Source organism: Euprymna scolopes, chromosome 9 (genome assembly GCF_053919585.1).
Source record: "Euprymna scolopes isolate OS-2025 chromosome 9, ASM5391958v1, whole genome shotgun sequence".
Taxonomy (NCBI): domain Eukaryota; kingdom Metazoa; phylum Mollusca; class Cephalopoda; order Sepiida; family Sepiolidae; genus Euprymna; species Euprymna scolopes.
This window is the reverse complement of record NC_136490.1, coordinates 41,745,630-41,768,842: the sequence shown is the minus strand read 5'-3', so window position 1 is coordinate 41,768,842 and position 23,213 is coordinate 41,745,630. Positions and strand designations below refer to the sequence as shown.

At 32.9% G+C, this 23,213-nt stretch overlaps 1 protein-coding gene across 2 annotated transcripts in view; it reads right to left on the bottom strand.

Moving 5' to 3' along the window:
• The window catches only part of LOC145284527 (serine/threonine-protein kinase DCLK1-like), a 246,236-nt gene that overhangs the window by 187,897 nt on the left and 35,126 nt on the right, over nucleotides 1-23,213 (bottom strand). Inside the window, exon 1 of one of the 2 annotated variants that reach the window (XM_080133420.1) lies at nucleotides 788-955. The exons of the other annotated variant lie outside the window; for it this stretch is intronic. The gene's annotated coding sequence lies outside the window, so the exon portion shown is untranslated. Of the gene's footprint in view, nucleotides 1-787; nucleotides 956-23,213 lie in introns of those variants that run through there. 2 annotated transcript variants of the gene reach the window in all.

Here is a 23,213-nt window from a genome sequence, read left to right as displayed (position 1 = left end):
AGTCTGGGTCTCTTTGGGCTTGTGGGCCGGCACCGAGTCCTCCTGCCACACCCAAGATTTGCCAGCGACCAATTGAATGAACCAGGGGATCATCACACTTTTCAGCACATTCAGATTCACTTTGGTGTTGACTTTCAATCCAACTTCGAAGATGTCTAGTGGCCCTCATTTGGAACCACCCAAAGAACATAACCCTCGCCGGAAACGTCGTTGAGCTGTGCCCTTAAGCGTTGAAACGTCCGAATTTGCATTTTGAGAGTGTTGGTAATGGCCCTGTGTTCATAACTTATTTGGATCAGTAGAGCATGAGGTTTATAACGGCGTATCTCCGATCTCGCTCGTTAAACATTGTGTGACTTTCAGACATAATAGAAGGTCTTATCGCTCTTGGTATTTGTACACAACTGGCAAACTATTAGATGGTATTCAACAAAAAAGAAATCCAGTTTTCATCGAACGGAAATGGAATCATGTCGTTTTTCTAGAGCGACAATTTTATCGTTCTACCCTGCATATTCCTTTTTTTCTTATTTATTTGATGATCAAAGAAAATTGATTTAACATTTAAGTGTCATTAATTATTTCTACTATATATATATATATATATATATATATATATATATATATATATATATATAAAGAGAGAGAGAGAAAGAAGGAGAGGAGTAGGAGGGAGAAAGAGAGAGAGAGGATGAAGGAATGAGAATAAGGAGAGAGAGAGAGAGAGAGAACTAAAGAGAGAAACATAAAAATAGATAATCGAACAGGAAAGTCTTTGATTTGTTACCTTTCGTTGAAAACAATCTTCTCCACTAAAAGTCAGCGATTTATTTCTCATGGTAAGAATAATTCAATTCTTTCAAAAAGCCAAAAAAATGGTAATTCTTAAGTGTAAATATTCCACAGCATCTGACAAGCCTAAAAATTCTTCTAACTGTTGCAATTGTAAAAGCCCAGATGTTAAAAGTAGAAGTCGCTCGACGTCTTTCGTCTATGTTTTCCTCATGCCCTGCAAATTAATACATCGAAATATCAAAATGGATGATATTTTTACACTAAAATTCAACGCGAAAGTCTAAAATATTACACTTTGCCATTTTTTTTTTTGTTCCTTTCTCTACTTACTTCCTCGGGATGTTTACAGGTCATCGCAAAACACAGAAGAATCTCACTTGGTTTATTTTTAGGACAAATAACACGTGACGTAGAACTTCAATAATACCGATAATACAATCTCTATTTATACTGACTCTATTGTCCTGTTTAGAGTGAAAAAGAAAACGATTAATAAATAGGTTCAATGGTATTTAATTACTTACGTTAGATATACATGCGGCGACAGAGCCGTGGGACACCTGTCAGCGGCGAGCATTTGACCGCCTATTGAGAATACGTTTTGTGAATAATATGCCGTCGCAGATCGGTAGGCATCGATCGTTTTTTCCCCTGCGAATATGATCACAACTAACAAAACACTAATCGTTGCTAAGGTTTTTGTTGCTGCTAACTGACATACATCGATCTTCCTTGTAAGTCTTATTGATATGTATTGGTATTGCATAAAAAAACTGTTTAAAATAACCTGGGTGATTTATTGTATATGGCTTATATACACACACACACACACACACACACACACACATATATATATATATATCTGAGGAAATCTATTTTATTTCCTTATAATATATACCAATCATCATTTAATAAGCTCAATGTAATTACAGAGTAATATATAATTGATATTGCATAAAAACTGTTTAAAGTAAGTTGGGTGATTTACTTTATATGGTTTATTTTTCATTAGCTTTCTGGGGAAATCTACTTTATTTCATTATAAAATATACCATTCCTTATTTAACGAGCTCAATGTAATTACAGAGCATTATAGTGAATGAATGACAACAGTCTATATTCCAAAGTTTATGATGTTGACCATCTTATAATTCATTTCTTTAATTCACCTGAAATTTACAATTCTTTGCAGTACCCGTTTTCGTAGCACAAAATCAATCACTTAATTAGTATATCAGTCAGTGAATCTATTTTGCCCTTAACTCATCAGAAGAAATAGCAACGGATTTTTATCATGTCAAGACGCACTTTATTTCCATTTGATGGATTGATTGAACGGCAGAAAACAAGGAAAACAACATGCCTGTCTATATATATAATTACAAACTTTAATAACAAACAATTATTGACATGCAGTTTCTTTCAGCTTACTTACTACAACAATTATAATTTATTTTGGTGTTATACCCTATCCCCATCCCATTTCTGCTGATGAAGAGACAATATTTAAAAAAACATTCATTGTCAATAATTGTCAAAATTGTTTGTCAATATTAATAAAATGAATATCGTTTCCGAAACGATCGTACACTCAATTGGATTTTCGTTTGTTTCTCCTTTTGAAACTGATTCATAATTTATAATTATTAATCTTTATTCTCAATATTAATATAGCTCTAGGATAAATATATCTATTGAGCTTATTATATATCTACAGTACTATGAGCAATGTTCTTTTAAAGTATTAATATATTTAATTAAACGTTGCTCTTCCATACTTCCGGTCTAATTCCCTCTCTCTCTCTCTCTCTCTCTTTCTCTCTCTCTCTCTCTCTCTCTCTCTCTCTCTCTCTATATATATATATATATATATATATATATATATATATATATATATATATATGGGGGGATTCATTTAATCAGATAAATTAATATACGAAAGTATAACTTTATGCGTAAACTTTAAGTATTTACTTCAACATGTTCAATACATAGGTAGAGCTAGGTAATAAGTTATAAAAGTATATATGGCAATTAAGCTACACAGAATATTCTGCGTTTCATAAACACTATGATTCGTCAGGCTTAATATATATATATATATATATATATATATATATATATATATATATATATATATATATATATATATTAAGCCATAAAGGATGAAACACTAGTGTCTGTAGGTATTTTATTATTATAGTAAAAAATAATTATGACAGCCCCTTTAAGAAATTCGTTTCTTATCGTTGAGCACTTTCAGTTGAATTAAAGTCGGTCAATTTAGCTCTTATGCATAGATCATCGTATAACGATTAGATCACTGTCTGACTGACGTAATGAACATTTAAAATTAAGATGTTTAAAATTCAACGTTATCCCACGCGGTTAATGGTAGCCGAATGAAAAAATAATTATATATATATATATATATATATATATATATATATATATATATATATATATATATATATATATATATATATATATATATATATATTAGGACAAACTCTTTGGCAGAAATAAAGGGATATATGTCGAAAAAGATAATGCGGGATGACAGGTGAAGGGAGGGAAGGAGAAGATAAAAATACAAAATAATATAGGCAAGTAAAATGAATATATAAATTAAAATACATGAAAAATATATAACTATATAAAAATAAATAAAAGACTACAAATAAATGCATAAAAATATAGATATGACATATAGATATAATAGAAAGGTTTTTGGCGTTTTCCGGGTGTTTGGAGGTGTGTGTTGTGCAACAAAAGCGGAAGTAGGAAGGCAGGCTCGAACCCGTACCGCGGAGGAGGAAAAGAACGGGAAAACACCTGACGTCTTTGCTGTTACGACCACCGCCAAACCGGAAGTGACGTAGGTTTAAATTAAGGTTAGACAATGGAAAAGACGGGGTGACTTTCGAAAATATTGGTGACAAGGCGAACCCTCCCCTGTAGAAAAGTGCCTAGTTGAGGGCGAAGAAATTAATGTTTTTAGCCAATTTTTTCGGTATTTGTCGTCCGAAGGGTCGAGCTTCAAAACGATACTGATCTTGTAAAAATCCGTCGCCTTTGTCGAAAGTTTTAGGCAGACATACAGACATACATCCATGCATTTATATATTGGTAGCTCAAATTTTCGACCCAAACCGATTAAAAGCTGCCCTATCTCTGAATACCCTTTATGTAAAATTTCAAATGTTTAGACCAGAAATTGTCTGAGTAATTTAATATTTGACCCCTATTATTCCCCCTTAACATTTATTGTTTTGAGATCAAATCAAGTTATTGAGTTAGATCCATGTCCAAGCAACCTATGTCTAAAATTTCAGGTGTTTATACCGAAAATTGTCAGAGGAGTTTGGTAGAGTTCTCAAAGGTCAAATCATTGAACTTTGGCCCTGTAGTAGCCAAATTTCTGGCCGAAAACGGATTACAAAGATTTTCCCAAATCTCAGTACCCTGTATATCGAATTTTGAGTCTGTAGACTGAAAATTGACAGAGTTATTGCGTAGGGAAATGTACACAGACAGACACACAACTATTTGACTATATCCAGTTTTTATTAGGCTGAGGGGAAATCTAGACCTTTTGGGTTTTTATGATGTTTAAGATATAAATGTGGATTATTTTAAGGGAGGAATATAGTAAATGGCATGTCTTCAATTTCTAAAATAATTCTCAAATATGGAAACAAATCTGGGAAATAAAGTTTAAGGGCTTACATCTACGGATCTCAACAGTAAAGGGGTGTGATTTTGCTGCGCGTGAAGTTAGTCAGGAGTATGTATATCAAGTAGGAACAAGTGCTATGAGTTCATCAAAGTCCATTCCATTAAAGTATTTGTAAAACAGGCAGGAATGCGGCGATGGGACGGAGGGTAGACTTTGGTCAATAGTGCGGGACCTTTTATATAAGGTTCGAGGCTCTTTTTAGGCCCTGTATAAAAGCGAGAGATTAATGGTAAATCCATTAACCCAGATTTGGCAACAATATTCCATGCATGAGCGAATTGTGGCTTCGTAAAGATATAGATTAGTCTTAGATGTAAATAATTTTCGAGCACGGTAAGTGCTCACTTTCTTAGCAGCAACCTTATGTAAAAAGTTTTGATTATACTTAAATATGATTGATAGCTTTAAAAGGGTAAGCTTAAAAAGAGGATAGCAAAAGATTAGGAGTTGAATTATTAGCTAGAGAGAGGGGGCATAAACTTGTTTAAAAATCATATAATAAACTATTAATTGGGTTTATGATAAAATAGAACTAAAGCTATTTGGAATGCTATAGACATAGTGGAACAAGAGGATGAAAATAAGTCCTAACTAGAGAGTTAATGTGATTTTCATATTTTAATTTTCTTTTTGTGCCTACATTAGGCTGTAATTTCATTCTTAAAATTTATTACATTTAACCTTTTGGTGCGTTAAATATAGCAGTCGCCTCAACGATGCATAGAAGACAGCATTGGAATTCTCGTAAGATTTTGAATTTTTAACATTGTCTATTTTAAGGAATAATTAGTATTAATATTAATAGTTATTAAGGCTTCTTATGAGGGTGGTTATAGCGGTTCAAGTTTAGAGGTATTACTTGAAATAAATGAGATGTGATTTGAGATCCTGGTTTTCATGGAAAAAGCGAACAACCCGATATAGATGTATGTTCTCAGTGGTGCATAAGTGTGCGAAGTTAGGTTAGAATTAAGAGAGGCTGGATTAAGTTATGCGTTGTGAGGATATGTGATGGTCTGGAAATTATAGTGCTAATTGCTGGGGTTGGAGAGCGATTATTGGGTTATGGCGATGATTTAGTTAATATACTGGGTCTCGATTGGTGTATTGATGGCTAGTGGATTTGCATAGGAGGCATAGTTATAAATTAGGTTGGAAGATAACTCAGTGATTGTACAGGAATAAATAGCATCTGAATGCATGGAATCGTTGTTTAATGGGCAGTTTTTGTGTGATTGGCAGTTACAATTTAGGTAATGTTGTGCAGATTTATTATTTAAATTAGGCTGAGCATTTCTTATTTTTTATTATTAATGTCTTGTTGTTTGTGCTACGTTTGACAAGGTGAAGAAAGAGATGTTCATATTTTTTTTATATTATGCTGTATCTATGCGAGTATACTTTGAAAATCATTACTATATATTGGGAACAATATAATAATTAATAGCGGATTTGTTCTGTAATAATATATACGAAATCTGCATATCATATTTAAAGGTATTTTACAATCGAACCTATATGCTGTGTAAAATATAATTATCAATAGGGAATTGGCTTTATAATAATAATAAATACGAAATCTGCATAAATTAAAATATCATATTTGAGCGTATTTTACGACTGGGCAATATATATTAGTTATAAAGCCTATTTAAGAATATTAAAATTGAGCACTGTTTAGAGAATTAAGAAATCTAAAGACAATTTAGCAAAAACGCATCATTTAAATTTCCTGCTGTTGAACACTTTGCCTAAAAAACCCTTCAACCCACTATGAATGATATCGCATTCGAGAAAAGCAGCAACGTTCTAACATCTCTTGCTTAGTTCGTATTGAACGGATTTTGTTAACGTTGTCCACGAACTTGCTGATTTTAATACTTGAATTTTAGTCGACCTATATTTTTAATCGACTTTTCATCGACTCTATATATTTTAACTTTTCGTCGTTTACTGCATAGATTAGTTTTCACTTTTAATTCTTATTTTCGTTCATTCGGATTTTTACTTCAACACCTTATGATGATTCGTGGACGAAACGAAAGCGCTCGTGACAGCAACAACTATGGAACTTGTATTAATATTTTTGATTTTGATACAAAATAGATTATACGAAAAATCGAAAGATTAAAAAAAAACGAATCATTAAGCAAAGTGTCTCCGTTGCATTTAATAATATTTGCTTGAATGAAAAAATGCTGTCTTAATATACCAATTTCAAATTACACACACACACACGCATATATATATATATATATATATATATATATATATATATGACGCTATTTAGTAGTACATGAAGTTTCTCGTTGCGTGTGCGCTGTTTACCTAGAGGCCTTTCGCCACTCAAAGTTAGAATTGTGAGGTACACGCGGTTGTTGTCTGAAAGATAATAGAAAATAGAGAGAAAAAAACATGTGTCTGGGTTTTTATAGTTGACACAAGATTTTAAAACTTAATATTTATTGCAATGTGGCTCGTGGAAGGAAACTGTTGATTTGAGTGTTTATCCAGTTAAGAGACAATTCGTAAATGCAACATCCACTGTCCTGCTGTTCAGACGAACACGTTAAAAAGTCAAGGTTATATTTGGAGAAAAATATATAAAATAAAACCCAGCCCTGTTGCCGCTTCCATTATAATAAATGACCACTAATCTCGTGTTGGTGATAGTTATTTTATCTAATCCTAAACACTCGAGAAATAAAAATAGTTGACGTGTAATACGTACAAAGCTTAGATACGCGTGATCTTATTTAAATCAAACGTTATTCATGAGGTTGTTTAGAATTTTTAGATGAAAGAAATATATGTGTCACCTCTGTTTTGACATGGTGAATTTCAATAGCACACGTTTTGATCAACCAATCACAGTGCAAGTAGAAATGACGTTGTACTTGACAGCCGATGAAAGCTAGTCCGTTGCCCGTCGTCAAAAAATGTTAATCCTTGTTCGAAGTAGGTCGCTGTGTACGCCGAGTGGAAAATTCATAAACTAATTGGGTAAATGTTACTATTGGCGACATAAGTCATTTATAAAGAAACTAGCGGGGAGGGGGGGGTACCCGGCGTTGTGAAATTTGTACCAAATTTATTTATGATTATTTGTGACGTAGCATGTGCGCTAAAAATGTAATATCTAATAGAAAATACAAGACAGCAAATGTTACAAAGTTGGCGACATAAACCCTAAATAAACGTAAATACGAAGGTCATTTCTAAAGCAAAGCTTTCTATTTTTAACTCCAAATCCTAAAACGGATCTTGAGCAAAATATAAATAAGGATTCTATGCAGAAAGGATAGCAGTATTATATATTAATTCATTAATTCTAATCTATGTAAGGGGACATTTTACCTGTCCTAGGACAAATATTCTTACACCCGCCCGCCCCATATATATATATATATATATATATATATATATATATATATATATATATATATATATATATATATATATTTCAATCTAATAGGTCCCACATTGTCAACTAAGATTTAACCCCTGTCGCATCTGCCGCAATGTTACATCTCTGTGTCTTTTTACAAATATTTTAATGGAATATGCTCTGATGAACTCGTTGTACTTGTGTCCCCTCGATATACATATCCCCGACAAACCCGCTTAGCAACAAAATCTCACCCTTTCACAGTTTAGGTCCCTAAATTCGAGAAAGATTTCTATAATAGTTACTGCCCTCGAACGGCTAGACTTTGGATTTATTTTTCTTACTATCTGCTTTTCTGGATGTACTGGTATGCAGAAGTTTAAATGTAATGTAAACCAGAATCTTTTTAACCTTTCCTAGGCATGGTCCCAAATAGTAGTCCCTTATATCAAAGTAGCGATATGCATTGTTTGGAATGAACGTTAGTATATATATATATATATATATATATATATATATATATATATATATATATATATATATATATATATATATCATTCAAACACTACCGCGTTTGAATATATGGTTAAGTGTCAGTTTTAGTAATTTAGAACTGCTTACAAGCTTCACCGTTCACTCATTTTTCGACCAAATTTCAAACAATCATTACAGTTTATACATCACCTTCTCAGCTATATTGTGTAAAAAAAATGTTTAACTTTCGTTCAGTAAAACAAAAGTTATGATGAATTTTCTGGTGTTCAAAATTGTAAAAATATATAAGGAAGTGAGCGATGCTTTTTATGACTGGTTTCCATAGCAACCACGTCGCTTCAGCGACTTCTGTTGCTACTAATTCACTGCTGTCGCGAAAAGTAACAAGTGAAACAGAGAAAATGAAAGAATGAAAGGGACAAAATTGGGGGATTTTTTTGAAAGCAGACGAGTGCCGTACATTGTTATTTCATATGTAATTATGATGCAAAAAATAAGACTGAAATTAAACAAAGAACAAGTGAATTAATTGGAAACCTGGAAAAATCATGGATTACAATAGAAAATACGAGCATGAAAAGTGATATGGTTAAGCTTAAACATGAAAAAGTAAAGGACTAGTTGTAAAAACTGGAAAAGAAAAGGACAAGATATTCTAGTAAAAAATATAATAAATTTATAACTTAGAATATTGCAGCATTAAGATTTTTTAAAATTCAATTTATGCTATTATATAATCAATTCTTAATGCTGCAATATTGTAAGTTATATATTTATTATATTTATAGGACAATCTTAATCAGATAAAAAATGTTCAATATTTCAGATAGAGCATGAAAGTTGATCTTTTCAACGGGTTTAGAGGATGTGAAAGAAATACGACATAAGTTCGCCTCTCTTCGCTCATATTCATTAACGCTGTCAAATTAGATTATGCAAAGGTCACACCATCAACAGTAGCTGTGCACCTAGTATTAAAATAGAGGACTTTTTGCATTTGTCACTTTGTACCTTTTCCTAAAGGCAACCCACAACGATCCCCCCCCCAAAAAAAAACAAAAAATACTGGTCAGTCCTAACCGAAATACAAGTATCGTCGAGGCAATGATAATACTATTAATAATACTGCCGACACTCTTAGTAATTCTAGACGGTAGGCGACATACTAACATTGCTAGAAGAAATCATTATAATACACTGCAGTAGCGCTACTTATAACGATTCAGTAAGTCATGAAATGCAAGCAGATAAATGTATTTTCGCGACAAATTCTTTATCATTATTTTTTTTTTTTTTTTACATTTTAGTGGAAATAGTGCTCCACTAGATAGTGGGTCTCGTCTATTCTCATTCATACCAACGTGCCCAAGACATCATAATCTGTTTATATATATATATATATATATATATATATATATATATATATATATATATATATATATATATATAGAGAGAGAGAGAGAGAGAGAGAGAGAGAGAAAGAAACAGAGAGGAAAGTGAGAGGGAAAAATAAAAAGGAACAAATCGAATTATGTGTTCATCGACGTTTCGCCTTTACTTCGAGACTTCCTCTGGATGAAAATAAAGACGAAATGTTGATGTTTTTATTTTTCTATTTGGTCGCAATACTATTTCCATTATTCTCATCATTTATATATATATATATATATATATATATATATATATATATATATATATATATATATATATATATATGATTACTTAATTTACTCACATAAATTAATATACGAAAGTATAAATTTATGCGTAAACTTTAAGTATTTACTTCAACAGTGCTCAATACGTCATTTTTTAAAACTTTTGAAATCATTGCTATATATTGGGTATAATATAATAATCGGTAGAGAATCGGCTCTATAATAATAAATACAAATTCTGCATAAATTAGAATATTATATTTAAGTGTATTTTATTACTGGGAAACGCCAGGCGGCTTGCTAGTAAATTAATTAATTAATTAATAGTTACAAACTTACCTTCAGTACTTAACGCTTAAATCAGAACTACAATCCGTTTCAGCTATAATCAATTTCCTGTCTGGAAAGCGTTAAAGCAATTAATTATCAGCTGGTGAGACAAATTTAGAACTCTAATTAATGAGCGAATCGATTTAAAGTTGAAAATGGATTGTTTTTTATGCGCCATAACAACATTCTCAGCGTTTCTGTTTACTTAAATTAAAATAAAAGAAGAAGAAAAAATGTATTTTTTTTATTCTAGCATGTATGAAACGTCATAATAGTAAGTAACCGTGAACAGATATTACGCACAGAGTGTCGTATCAATAAATAAGCTAGTATCCGATTCGCTGAGTAACAAGCACTTCTATTATTTATTTTATTTTATTTATTTATTTTTTATTTTGCATAGGAGTCACCACTTATTAAGGCCCGGGAGCCACTCGAGGATATTAAGTGTACAGTAATCATTGGGATAATATCGTAGTAATCGTTAGTAATGGAAATTTGGTAAATTGGATAACTTAAGCGGACGGCTCATCAAGAATTTGTTTATGTTGAACTTGAAGACAACCAAGTTGCCTAGGAAACAGGCAAACGGAAGAGAGTTCCACAGGCGCGCAGTTCTGAAAAAGAAGCTTTGTTCATGGAATTTACGTTTTGATTTAGGCACAGATAAAGAGTGGGAAAAATTATTAACAGTGGGTTCAGCTAGACGGGTGTTTTTCGTGAAAGATTGGCGAGGGGGGGCAGATATTAGAGCTCAGACGAGCACTTTTTATGGAAACAGCGATAAAATAAAGACAGGCTCGCAATATCTCTTCTGTGGGAAAGAGGTTGCAAGGGAGATAAAAGGGCATCCCTCAATAAGCTACGTATTTTGTACTCTGTCAAGGCAGGATAAGCTGCTTCTAGTAGCTCCTGCCCAAATGTGGCAGACGTACTCCATCCTTGGACGTACTTGGCTTTTTGTTCCACGTTGGTATTTTTTTTTTCGAAAATTCATAAACTACGTCATATTTGTTAAGACATTCTTCTTGAATCTCTAAAAAGTCTCTTATTTCCTATTTTATTCTTACAGATTATATAGAAGTAAATGATCCAATTTAATTGTTATCACATTTATATAAGTGTTTATCGTGTATGTTCACTTACTGTCTGGTAAATTTTTTTTAAAATAGAGAGTCACTGCTCCTCTAAATGCTTAAAGAGACATTAAAACTATTAGAGAGAGGTTCAATCTATATATATAGTGCGGAAAGGGAGATAGAAATACGTGACTAAGAGAGATGGATCAAATTTTCAGCTAATCACAATTTACAACTAATTAATGATTAAAAAGACCGTAACTCAATCCCAGAAGTAAGAAATATTTTATCAGTGTGGGCGATCGAAAAATACATTTGCAAATTACTTAGGACCTCTATCCAGTCATGGCTGACGAAACAAGAGCACACTACCCCCGTGAAATAGATAAAGCGTTCCACTTGAAATTCCGTCCAAATTCGCGAGTTTGGCAGAAACATTCCCGAGTTCGAAAAGATGCACCTGAAGAAGGTTGGAGGTTATATCGATCGAAACGTTGTGAAAATCGCACTCAAGATGAGAACAGTAGTCCGATGAATAAGAATACAAATAATCAATCCTCATCTCAAAAATTCAGAAACGTCATATTTTATTATGTGTTTTGTCCCATTAACTTTATAAATTATTTTTATAGAAAAAAAAAAAAAAAACGTTTATTAATTCATGTTTAGTATAATAATAGTTGCACGTAGAGAAAGTACCTCTATTTACTGCTTCTCCGTGCAGGGCAAAATTTAACATAATGTCAGCTTAATAACCTCACCCTCTTCCAATAGAGGGCATATGTAATATAGCGCGGACGCACGTGTGCAGATGCATGCGAAATGACGTCACCGGTAGGGGGAAATAAAAATTTTAAAAAGGAGATCATGTTAGCGGCGGAAATAACGTTCGAGATCACGTGAGAGGTGAATGATGCCCGGGGAGACGGTCACGAGATGAACGTCACATCGGTAACGAGAGACTAGGGAAATAGGAACAACAAAAAAAAGCAAGTTGAAGTTATTTTCTATTGTTTGTCCACATTGCGACTGAGCATTCAACGTGTTGGTTCCCGGACTACGTTACACATATACTGCACTTCGAGCCTTATCCTTAGTTCAGGAAATAGCTCACAACCTTACGAGGACTAATCCCACGAAATGTGTCTAATGATAATCCTTCTTTCTCACAGTGTGACATGCGGTAATTTTTAACATAGGCAATCCTAATCTACTCATAGGAGGTGGGGTACTCCATCTGTTTTATTATTATTATTATTATTATTATTAGTAGTAGTAGTAGTAGTAGTAGTAGTAGTAGTAGTAGCAAGTTAGCTTTCTTTTATATAAGCTATGACAGTTATTTGCCCTTTAAACTATAAGAGTTATTTCTCGTTTGATTTTCATAAGTGAAGATGAATGTTTTATGCTCTCACAAATCCAACATTTGGTTCACTTTGATAAAAAAGCCCTGTAGGATTAAGAGTTAGGATATTCGGCTGGGGAAGTCTCTCTCTCTCTCTCTCTCTCTCTCTCTCTCTCTCTCTCTCTCTCTCTCTCTCTCGGTCCCCATAATCAACAGAAATAATGATCTGTTCTTAGTTGATTGCGTTGTAATGCAGTTCTAGGAGGTCCCCTATTGCTAATGGCTTGAAGCGACCCAGCCGGGGAATGCCAATAAGGCATTCATCTTTTTGATCATTAATCATCTTTTGCATGGTCAATGTGCTCCTCCTCCTGAGCGCTGACTTTTCAGTACCACTTTTTGGCCCTAGTCTCACATTCCTCGCAGTGGGAGAGAAATAAATACCTAGAGCAGAACCGTCAGCATTCCCCGGTTGTGGCGCCGAAATCGATTGGCAATAAATAGACCTTCCTCCACATGTAAATGCCTGATATTTTATTTATCTCTCACCCACGACGGGAAAAGTAGACAGGGTATGGATAGTGGGATTTGATAGGCCAGCTCTCTAGAAGAAGAGCACTTTGTCCGAACTAAAAGATGCCTGGAATGTCTCTTCGGTAGATGCGTCTCAGATGATTAGCAATAAATTAATCCCTACTCAGGGGATGAGAAGGTAAAACTTAGCAAGGTTAACCTTCTGTAAGAACAAAGGCCACATGTTTACACACGTACACCCAACACGTTGTAGCAGAGTACATCTCAAAGAACATAAAGTAATGGCAAGCAATCTACGAAAGATTAATGCAAGCAACAGTAAACGTAGTCACCAGTTTTGTCTTCTCTGCGCCAGCCTCTCGAACCAAAGGTTCTCAATTCCTTCGCCACCCTTACTCAAGGCATGCCTCTATGCTGGTCTATCTTTAGTTAGCTCCTCCCACACATTAACATCGATGCCAAGAGCGATCAGATCTCCTTTGACCACGTCTTTAACGCGCAGCACCGGGCGACCATGGCTTCTTGATCCATTTGCCAGTTCGCTGTAGAGGATAACCTTAGGGAGACGGCCATCGGGCATTCTGCGCAAGTCCAAGCCAGCGCGATCGTTGTATCTTGAGTGTCTGGAACAAGGAGCGGCTGCCGGCACGTCTTAGCACCTCTTCGTTGGTGATTCTATCCCACCAATTGATGCCCATGATATGTCGCAAGCATAGGAGATGGTAGACGCTAAGTCTTCTCTCGTGACGAGCATACGTAGTCCAAGTATCTGCTCCATACAGTAGCTCCTGTTCAATGGATACTCCCTTGTTGATGTTGGATCCAAGATACGCAAAGTTCTCGACAGTCTCTAGTTCGTGGCCATTGATGGTAATTGGTTATGCGTCACTCTGGTGAATCACAACTGTCTTCTTCACACTGATTACCAGTGCGAACTCCGCACAAGCAGCGCTCAATTTGTCACGCAGCTGCTGGAGTCTACTTGCGGAGTGCGAGACGAATGCAGCATCGTCTGCAAATAGCAGCTCAAGTATCAGGACTTTTCGAATCTTGGAACATAAGCCAAGTAATAACTCAACTCTATTTTTTTGTAACATTTATTTCCTCATTTTCCCGCCACACTTGAGTTCTAGTTACGGCTCTCACGTCTTTAATGTGATTGTGATCCTCTGACCCCTGTCCTCTCAAGCGTCGTTTCAAACGTAACATCAAATGTGTTGAACGTCGTTTCAAACGTAACATCAAATGTGCTGAATGTGAACATCGGTTTGTGCTCACTCTGTTTTTATAGTCTTTTTTCTTTTTCGCACACAGCTCAGCATTACAACGCCAGCCATAGTGTTATATAGTTGTGGAACGGAAAAGAAATTAGCTGTTATCCATCTATGTATCGATCTATCTATCTATCTATCTATCTATCTATCTTTGTGTCTGTTTATCTAGCCATTGACGTATCTATCAAATGTGAAGGAAACAAGAGATGAGATGTGAAGCTATGTTTTGATAAAAGTTGTCAAAACATGTTGAGGTGTAAATTGGACAAGTTGCACCGAGAGGAAGTTGACCAGCATTGGAAGTAAGTATCTTTCTGTCACGTGTATTGGTTAGCTGAGAAAATGAGTTTGAAATTGTCCGTCAAACAGAGCGAACGGTTTAACAGGTCGTCCCCCCTCACCGGGAAGGGAGCTGACGTGTTTCGATATGGAGAAAAGAATTAACCACCCAAGCAAAGATATTCACTTTCCATTCTTCTGCGATCATTTAATATATCTAATTAGAAATTTCAAACAAATATACTTTATGTATCTGGCAGTGTGTTCAGATAGGGTTTGTAGGTCCTTGATAAGTATCGATGATCGATAATCCAAAAGAATGGAACAGACGATTTTGACCAAAGTTAAATCCTTATAAAGCATAACACCACAAGAGCGTTTGAGAAGTTTTATGACCACACAAGTCGAAAGGCCCGACATATAAAATTAACAGTGGGTTCTTTGATATGACAGGGGCGTGTTCGAAATGAATGTTTTTGTTTAAATCACAATTGAACCATGATACTTGACTTTTTCATTTAAATTGGAAATTCAAGCCATTATTACCGTACAAGCAGAAAGGCCAAGCATATAAACATATAACTATATCAAATAACCAATGATGATGCACCCCGTAAAGCCCACAAGAAAGAAACTGGAACACGTTCCTCAAATCCGTTGCCAAGGTCGCTGGAAAAATGGTGGGATCCCTCTATCGTTCCAGTCAATAACTCACTGCTGATGCCATTTTCTACCTATCTAAGAGCCAGGTACGCCCAATGATGCAGTATTGTTGCCACATTTGGACAGGAACTGCTAGAAAGATCTTATCCTGTCTTAACAAAGTTCAAAATAGACTTCGTAGCCTCTTTCTCAGAAAAGAGACGTTGCGAGCCTGTCTCTGCTTTATATTTATTTTCATGGCAAGTGCTCGTCTAAATTCCAATCTATGCTATCCTCTTCACCAATCTTTCACAAGAAACACTCGTTTAGCTGAAATCACTATCAATAATTTCTCTCACCATTTATCTGTGCCTTAACCTAAACCAAAACGTAGATCCCATGGACGAAGCTTCTTTTCTTAGAACTGCAAACCGGTGGACTTCTCTTCCGTTTGCCTGCTTTCCAGCTGACTACAATATAGGCGTCTTCAAGTCCAACTAAAACAAATTCTTCATGAGCCGTCCCCTTAAGTAATCCAATTTATCAAATTTCCACTACTAACGATTACTACGCTATTGTCACATTGACTACTGTGGACTCTTTAACCTTTATCCTCGAGTGACCTCCGGACCTTGATAAGTGGCGACTACTATGTAAAAATTTTTAAAAAAATGCAACTGTAACTGATTTTGTAACTTTATTATTTACACCTTGAATTGCAGTTGCTTCATTTTGGACCTTTCATAGTTTATTTTTACTATAGAAATCTGTTGATGAGTTTACATAACTTATAATTCGGTAACGTTTTTAGATTAATATACATATACGGATATAATCGTGAATGTATACCATTGATATCATTAAGACTGTGTAGATTTGTTTTTGTGCCCACAGTATAACTCCAAAAACGCAAATAATTAGAGTAATTCTTAACTGTGGATAAATACGAGATTATGAATGTAGTATTTTGATTCCTTTAATCAAAGGCAATGAAAATATATAATGAAGAAATTAAATGATAACATTAAAACTCACTTATCATAATTAACCGTGGAATTTCCACGAGTCTCATCCGTTTATATGAGAATTTTGTATTGCTAAAATAATCGCAATATCTTCAAAGTCAAACTGCAATCCGAGGTGTGAATGGATACTCGTGTAGTCACAAAGTCACTTAAAGTTATAAATATGTTTTAATCAATGGGTGTTGCACTCCGTCAACAATTAGAGTATGGTGAAGCCACACAAATAATAAACCAACTTTCGAAGCACGAAAAACAAATGCATTTCTGGCGGGAAATACGTGACTCTTTCAGTTTCTAGGATCGGTCTCGGTTGAATTTTACTCACGCCTACAGGGAACACCTACTAACACATGAAACAAAATTCGTCCATTTTTCTCACGTTTCTATAATTCCATAACTTTTGAAAATTACAAAGACGATTGACCCAACCCAAACTGTAGTAACATACGCGCACGTGTTGCTAGTTTTAATTCTTAATATATATATATATATATATATATATATATATATATATATATATATATATATATATATATATATATATATATATGAATAAATTTCCAATAAAGTGATTTTTGCTGTAGCTCATTTTTGATTTATTGTTCCATTTTTTTTATATATATATATATATATATATATATATATATATATATACTAGACTATCCGTGACCCGTTGGGTCAGTATGTTATATTAGCTATGGAATTCATGTATGAGCGTAACACTTGTGACGTAAAAAAAATAGTATTTTGTGACATAACAGAAACATTTCTATGAAAGTATATTAAAATTAAAAAAGAATATGTATAGATTTCTATGAGTCGTTCTGTTTATAATTGGTTATTTAAAAAAAAAACTTACAGCTATTGAATTATAAGTGGTTATCCATACTTATAGGTAATTGCGCACTGAACAGATACCATAATACTTATTATAGGTAAATTCAAATTTTGATATATCTTTTTTAAATGAAATTGTTAGTTGAAAGTACAGAATAGTTAAAAACACTCTCTCCATGTTAAGAATGGCTTTTTAAATAAAAAATAAAAATAAAATGTAACATTTTTCATTTATTTTAAACAAACAATCATGACCCATTGGGTCAAATGTTTAATTTATATGTTAATAATAAGGTCAATAAAACTAATTAAGACAATACGGAAATGAACGATGTAAAAAAAACAAGCAGAAAGTAATAACAATTGTTTATTTGGATAATTCAAACGCGAAAAAGAAAAACAATTGGGACGCTGAAAAAGTACACAGTAAAATAATACGTTTTACTCTCGCGTTAATTATTATTTGTAATGCAAATTAAATGAAAAACATATTTTCAGGGTTATTTATGCTGGCAGTGTAGAAGAAAATGTATGAATTTTTTTTAAGAAAGAAAGGTGTATTAAAAACGGAGGATAAATTAAACCAAAAAGGAAGGCGGTGGGTAAATCGCCCTTGTAAAATTCTCTTATGGTTGTCAACGGGTTAAAGTAGATTTATTTGTGAATAATGTAAAAAAAACCAGAAAGTTTTAACAATTATGTACGCATGCGCAATCAGAAGTCGTAAACCGGATGTGGGGTTACAACACCCGTTACAAGGTCATTTGAGTTTTATTATTCTATAGGTATATAGTGTAAGGAAATTAAGCTGAAAAATAAATTTTCAATGGATAGACAAAGTTATTAAAATAAAATAAACTCTACCCGATTAAAAGGAGCAAATATTAGAATAAGTTAAAAGGATAGCATAAAGTTATATAGTAACTTTATTCAATTATCAATTGGAACATTGACCTTTTTCGTCCTTTATACATGCAAACATACATATATATGTGTGTGTGTGTTTAAGTGTGTGTGTCCGTGTGTGTAAATGAAGAACGGTTTATATTCCAAATTCCAAGACAAGACGTTGCTCACCTTACCATTTATTTATTTCAGCATGTTAACATGTGCAATTCTTGACAGCACCTGTTTCGTAGTGCAATAACAATCACATAATTGCTTCTTTTTTTTAATATTTTCCGTCCTGACTCATCAGAAGAATAAGAACTCATTAACTTTAAAAAGTAAAAATAATTGGGGCATGATTACTTAAATCCGAAAATCCGAAGAATAGTTGTATTGTTTTTATATTTACGCCATCTTTGATTTATATATATATATATATATATATATATATATATATATATATATATATATATATATATATATATATATATAATGAGTTAAGAAATTCCAACGAAAGAAAGGTGCATATTTAAATAAGGGAGTGGTCACCAACAAATGTGTATTTTTTAACATTATTTTATTATTCCGTGTCTTGGTTTTTCATTGAAAATTATGTTTAAATCATTGTAATAATGTTTTTAAATCATTGAAATCGTTTTTAACGCGTTTCAGACGTTCTGTGAAGCGTCCTCTTCAGAAATTATTTAAAATGCTAAGAATATATTCAAGATGTGTTGGAGATGTAAAAAGAGCATTTTCGTAGTTCATTTGAAATGTTTCCAAGAGATGGAAACGTGTAAGTGAATCTACTTTTCATTTGCAATGTTCAATTTTTATTACAGCGACTTCATCGTCACCAGAACGCAAGATTTTTACGTTACTGTCATAAATACACTTGTTTTGTATTAGTAAACGTGTGTTGATTCTGATGGTGCTTATTTCAATCAAAATGTTTGGTTGGGCCGAGATATATTCATCTGAATTTAAAGGTTAAAAACCGTAAGAACTTTCTTGTCAAACTGATAATTAACAAGCACTAAACAAAACCATTATTAATTTAGTATCCATTATTTACTGTAAATTAATTCATTCTATTAGAACGGCAAAACAAGTTAGATAATAATTCTTTTCTCTGGAATTATCGTCCTAACATTTGAAGATAATATGTCTAAATCTATATACAAGAAATACAAACTAACCGCTTTCATAATTTGAATTTTTTTTTGTTTTTTTTACATTTCTTTTATTCATGCCCATTCATTAAAGGTAAAATTACATTACTAATTCAATAGGAGAAATTAATCAACATTCGAAATCAGATAAAAAGAAAATTATTACTGCTTTAAATTCCAACGTACTAATTCCCTCCTTACGCGAACAGATTGTATTTTTTACTGACAAATTGCTCTATAAAGCATATAATTATTTACTCATAATATCTAAGTTTATTTTTTATTATCATCTATTAGCGAGACCTGTGGAAATTCCACAGCGGCATCATTTTCTCTTTAAATAGTTTTACATTGTATCTTCGGTGATCGGGGTCTCCTATTTATTAAAAAAGAAGGGTAGAAGGTGATAACATACGACGAACATTAAATTAGCGTCTCTATGTGCTAATTTAATGTTCGTCGTATGTTATCACCTTTTATCCTCCTTTTTAATAAATAGGTTATCCGGATGGAATAATTTATAATCTGGAAACCGTAACACACGTACGTACGTTAAAGGTACTAAGGTATTAATACATAGATTATTATTATCGTTTTCTACTTTATTTATTTTATTTCATCTATCTATCTATCTATCTATCTATCTATTAATTTTAACACCTAAACTTAATGATCAAATTCCCAAATATTTCTAAAATCTTAATAAAAAAGAATATCTTAAAGTAACTTAAACCTTCTTACCCATAAAGAGCTTAAAGACTTAAATCAAATAAAACTTATAAAACTGCGGTGACAAATAATAAATAAATATGAATGTGACTGTGATTATTTAGCGAAAATTTTCCTTTAGTAATTAGCTCAAAATCCAACAAGCCTAGATAAATTGAACATTATAATTCCAATCGTCCAGTTAATTTAGAATTTGTTTCCATTTATCTTTTTTAACATTTCACTGTGGTATGTCCTTAAGAGATAAGTGTAATAAGTGTCAAGATTGTATGGACTCAGATATTTCCTAATATCAACCATATTTAGTTAACTAAAGAGATAAATATAGATAATTTATTACGATTCGCCTATTATCAGTTCCGAGCAATACTCATGTTATTGTTAATTTCAGTTTAAGATTAGCATAAAGTCTGATTCCACAATAATTAGATTAATTTCCGTGAAACTTTCTTAAAATACTAAATCTTTAATAATATATATTTCCCACTCTGCAGCTAGCAATGCATATATTAATCGTAGCTTAAATTTCCACCTAACTATTTTGGTTTGAAATAGGCTAACATGTATCTCGTTATATGGAGACAAGTTTATATAATTACTTGTTTTCTATTAAGCAAATGTTACTATATAGAATGATTCCAAAGTGCACAAATTAGATGTTTCCTCTTATTAGGTATATATTTATTATCTTTACCTAATATTAACGATTTTAATTAATAATGAATTTTATTTTTAACTAATTTCCTAACATATTTAATTAAAGAGCTAGGAAGTTTATCAGATTTATTATTTCGTTCGATTTTGAAATAGAACAAATGGTTTCTGTATCTCTCCTTTCGGTAGATCCGACATAAGTCTTGGTATTATTTGCAATAACTACGTTACATTTGTAAACTACATTTGTAGTCAATGTTTTTTGCTTAATAGGTAATTATTTTATTGCTACAATTACAAATATTTAGTTACATTATTAGTGCGGCATGCACTTTGCATTTTAGTGTTATTATATCCGATTATAGGTGCAGCTCTTTGAGAACAGCCTGTGAAGTTCTCTGGAATCTGAGTGATAACGAGTCTCTCCAGACTTCCGGTACACTTGAGACCTTTTGATACGTTGCATTTTTTACAAATTAATTTACGTTATCACAACAACCGTTTACTATTGATTTCAGATTAAATGAAAAGAATTATCATCTTTACATTTTGTATCTTATATTTATTATAATAGCTAGTATTTTATCTGTTGATGACGTCATCGATTTTCAATTGATATAAAAGAGATTTCGTTTCGGGTCATTTCTTGTCGTAAACTAATAAATAAAATAAACTGAACCAACTTCAATCCAGCATGTCTTTAAATTAAACACTAAATTGATTAAAAAAAAACATAAAAGAAGGAATTAAAATCAACAAAATGATATTTTTATGCTGTTTTTTATCGATGAAAATTATGCTTAAAATTTTATTTTTGTCGATTCATTTTCTTTTCCTTTTTTTTTTGTTTCTTTTCGCGTGTCATTATGGCGGCCTCCCAGGTCGATGCCGTTCGAATGGTGACAGTGTCACTCGGCATAAAAACCACACAGCGTTCATGTCCTCACACGTCTAAGACACAAGATCGTCACAAGGAATGGGGGCAGTTCACTGGTTATATGGCCTACATGGACGTTTGAGTCGACCAACAAATCCAAGTGGAAGGAAGCGAGATTTTTATTCTTTTCTTTCATTTTTTAGGGGGGGGGACGACCTCTGTGATTTCAACACCTCTGAAGCATTCCTATGGATTATAATGGCACGTCAATATAGCAGATTTTTTGTAAAAATAAAATTAAACCATCGACTACTATAAAAATATGCTACTTGCTCTAATTAAAATTTATGCACGTACACACACACGCACACATACACCTAGACAGAACTTGAATGCCTATCGGAGAGAACTTGAATGCTTAGTAAACATTATCTTCGTGTGGCTAAGGTCTCTTTGTACAGGGGTTTGTCAAGATAACCTGGCATGACGATACGTTTCTCTATAAGTAAACTCTGACTAAATATTCAAAATTATATAGTTTTCGCAACCCAAATAAGATCTTCCCGGTATGACTAAACCAATACAAGTGTTCACGGGGAATTGTGCACCTTCTCTAAATGATGTCACCTAAAGTATCAACACGAAGCTGAATACTAACTAGATGGATTTTTTGTGCTAGACTCCAGTAAGACAAAAGACTAAAAAGTAACACATACTATAACATTAAACTGGTCAATTACGGAGAGAAAAATTATGTTCTCAATTTCTTCACTAACTCAGTATTTGAAAGATTGTGTCAAGATTGTATAGACTCATATATTTCCTAATATCAACAATATTAAGTTAACTAAAGAGATAAATATAGATAATTTATTACGATTAGCCGATTATCAGTTCTTAGCAATACTCACGTTATTGTTAATTTCAGTTTAAGTATTCAATATCTGTGTATCTCATGTAGAGTTCAAGTGTTATCGCTCCAGATGGGAGACCCTTGATTTTTGAGAACGCCGACTGAAGTAAAATGGAACACATGAGGATTCAAGATTATTAGAAAGTAATTTATTATTAAACGTTTTATAATCTAATATATAAAATTTACCCCAAAGAGTTTATTACTAAAAAATAATTCTTATAATAAATTAATGTAATAAGAAAATGTATAGTGTTGTGTTTCATTTAGAATTCAAGATACGCGCCAGCATTCGACACTAGCTTATCAAGACGCCTGGAAACCGCATCAACTGATTTCATAATGAACTGTTTTATTTTTTTACTAATAAGTCAATATTTATCAAGATTAAAACATTTGAAGAATAGGGTTAACAAGATGGGTGATAGGTTAGGTGAATAGTCATGAATTACAGGCTGGGGCAATAAAATTATTGCCCTAAAAAAGACGACATGATTTCATTTCTGCTTGATGGAAATCGGTTCATTTTTTTTTTTTTTTTTTTTGCAGGACATTAAAGA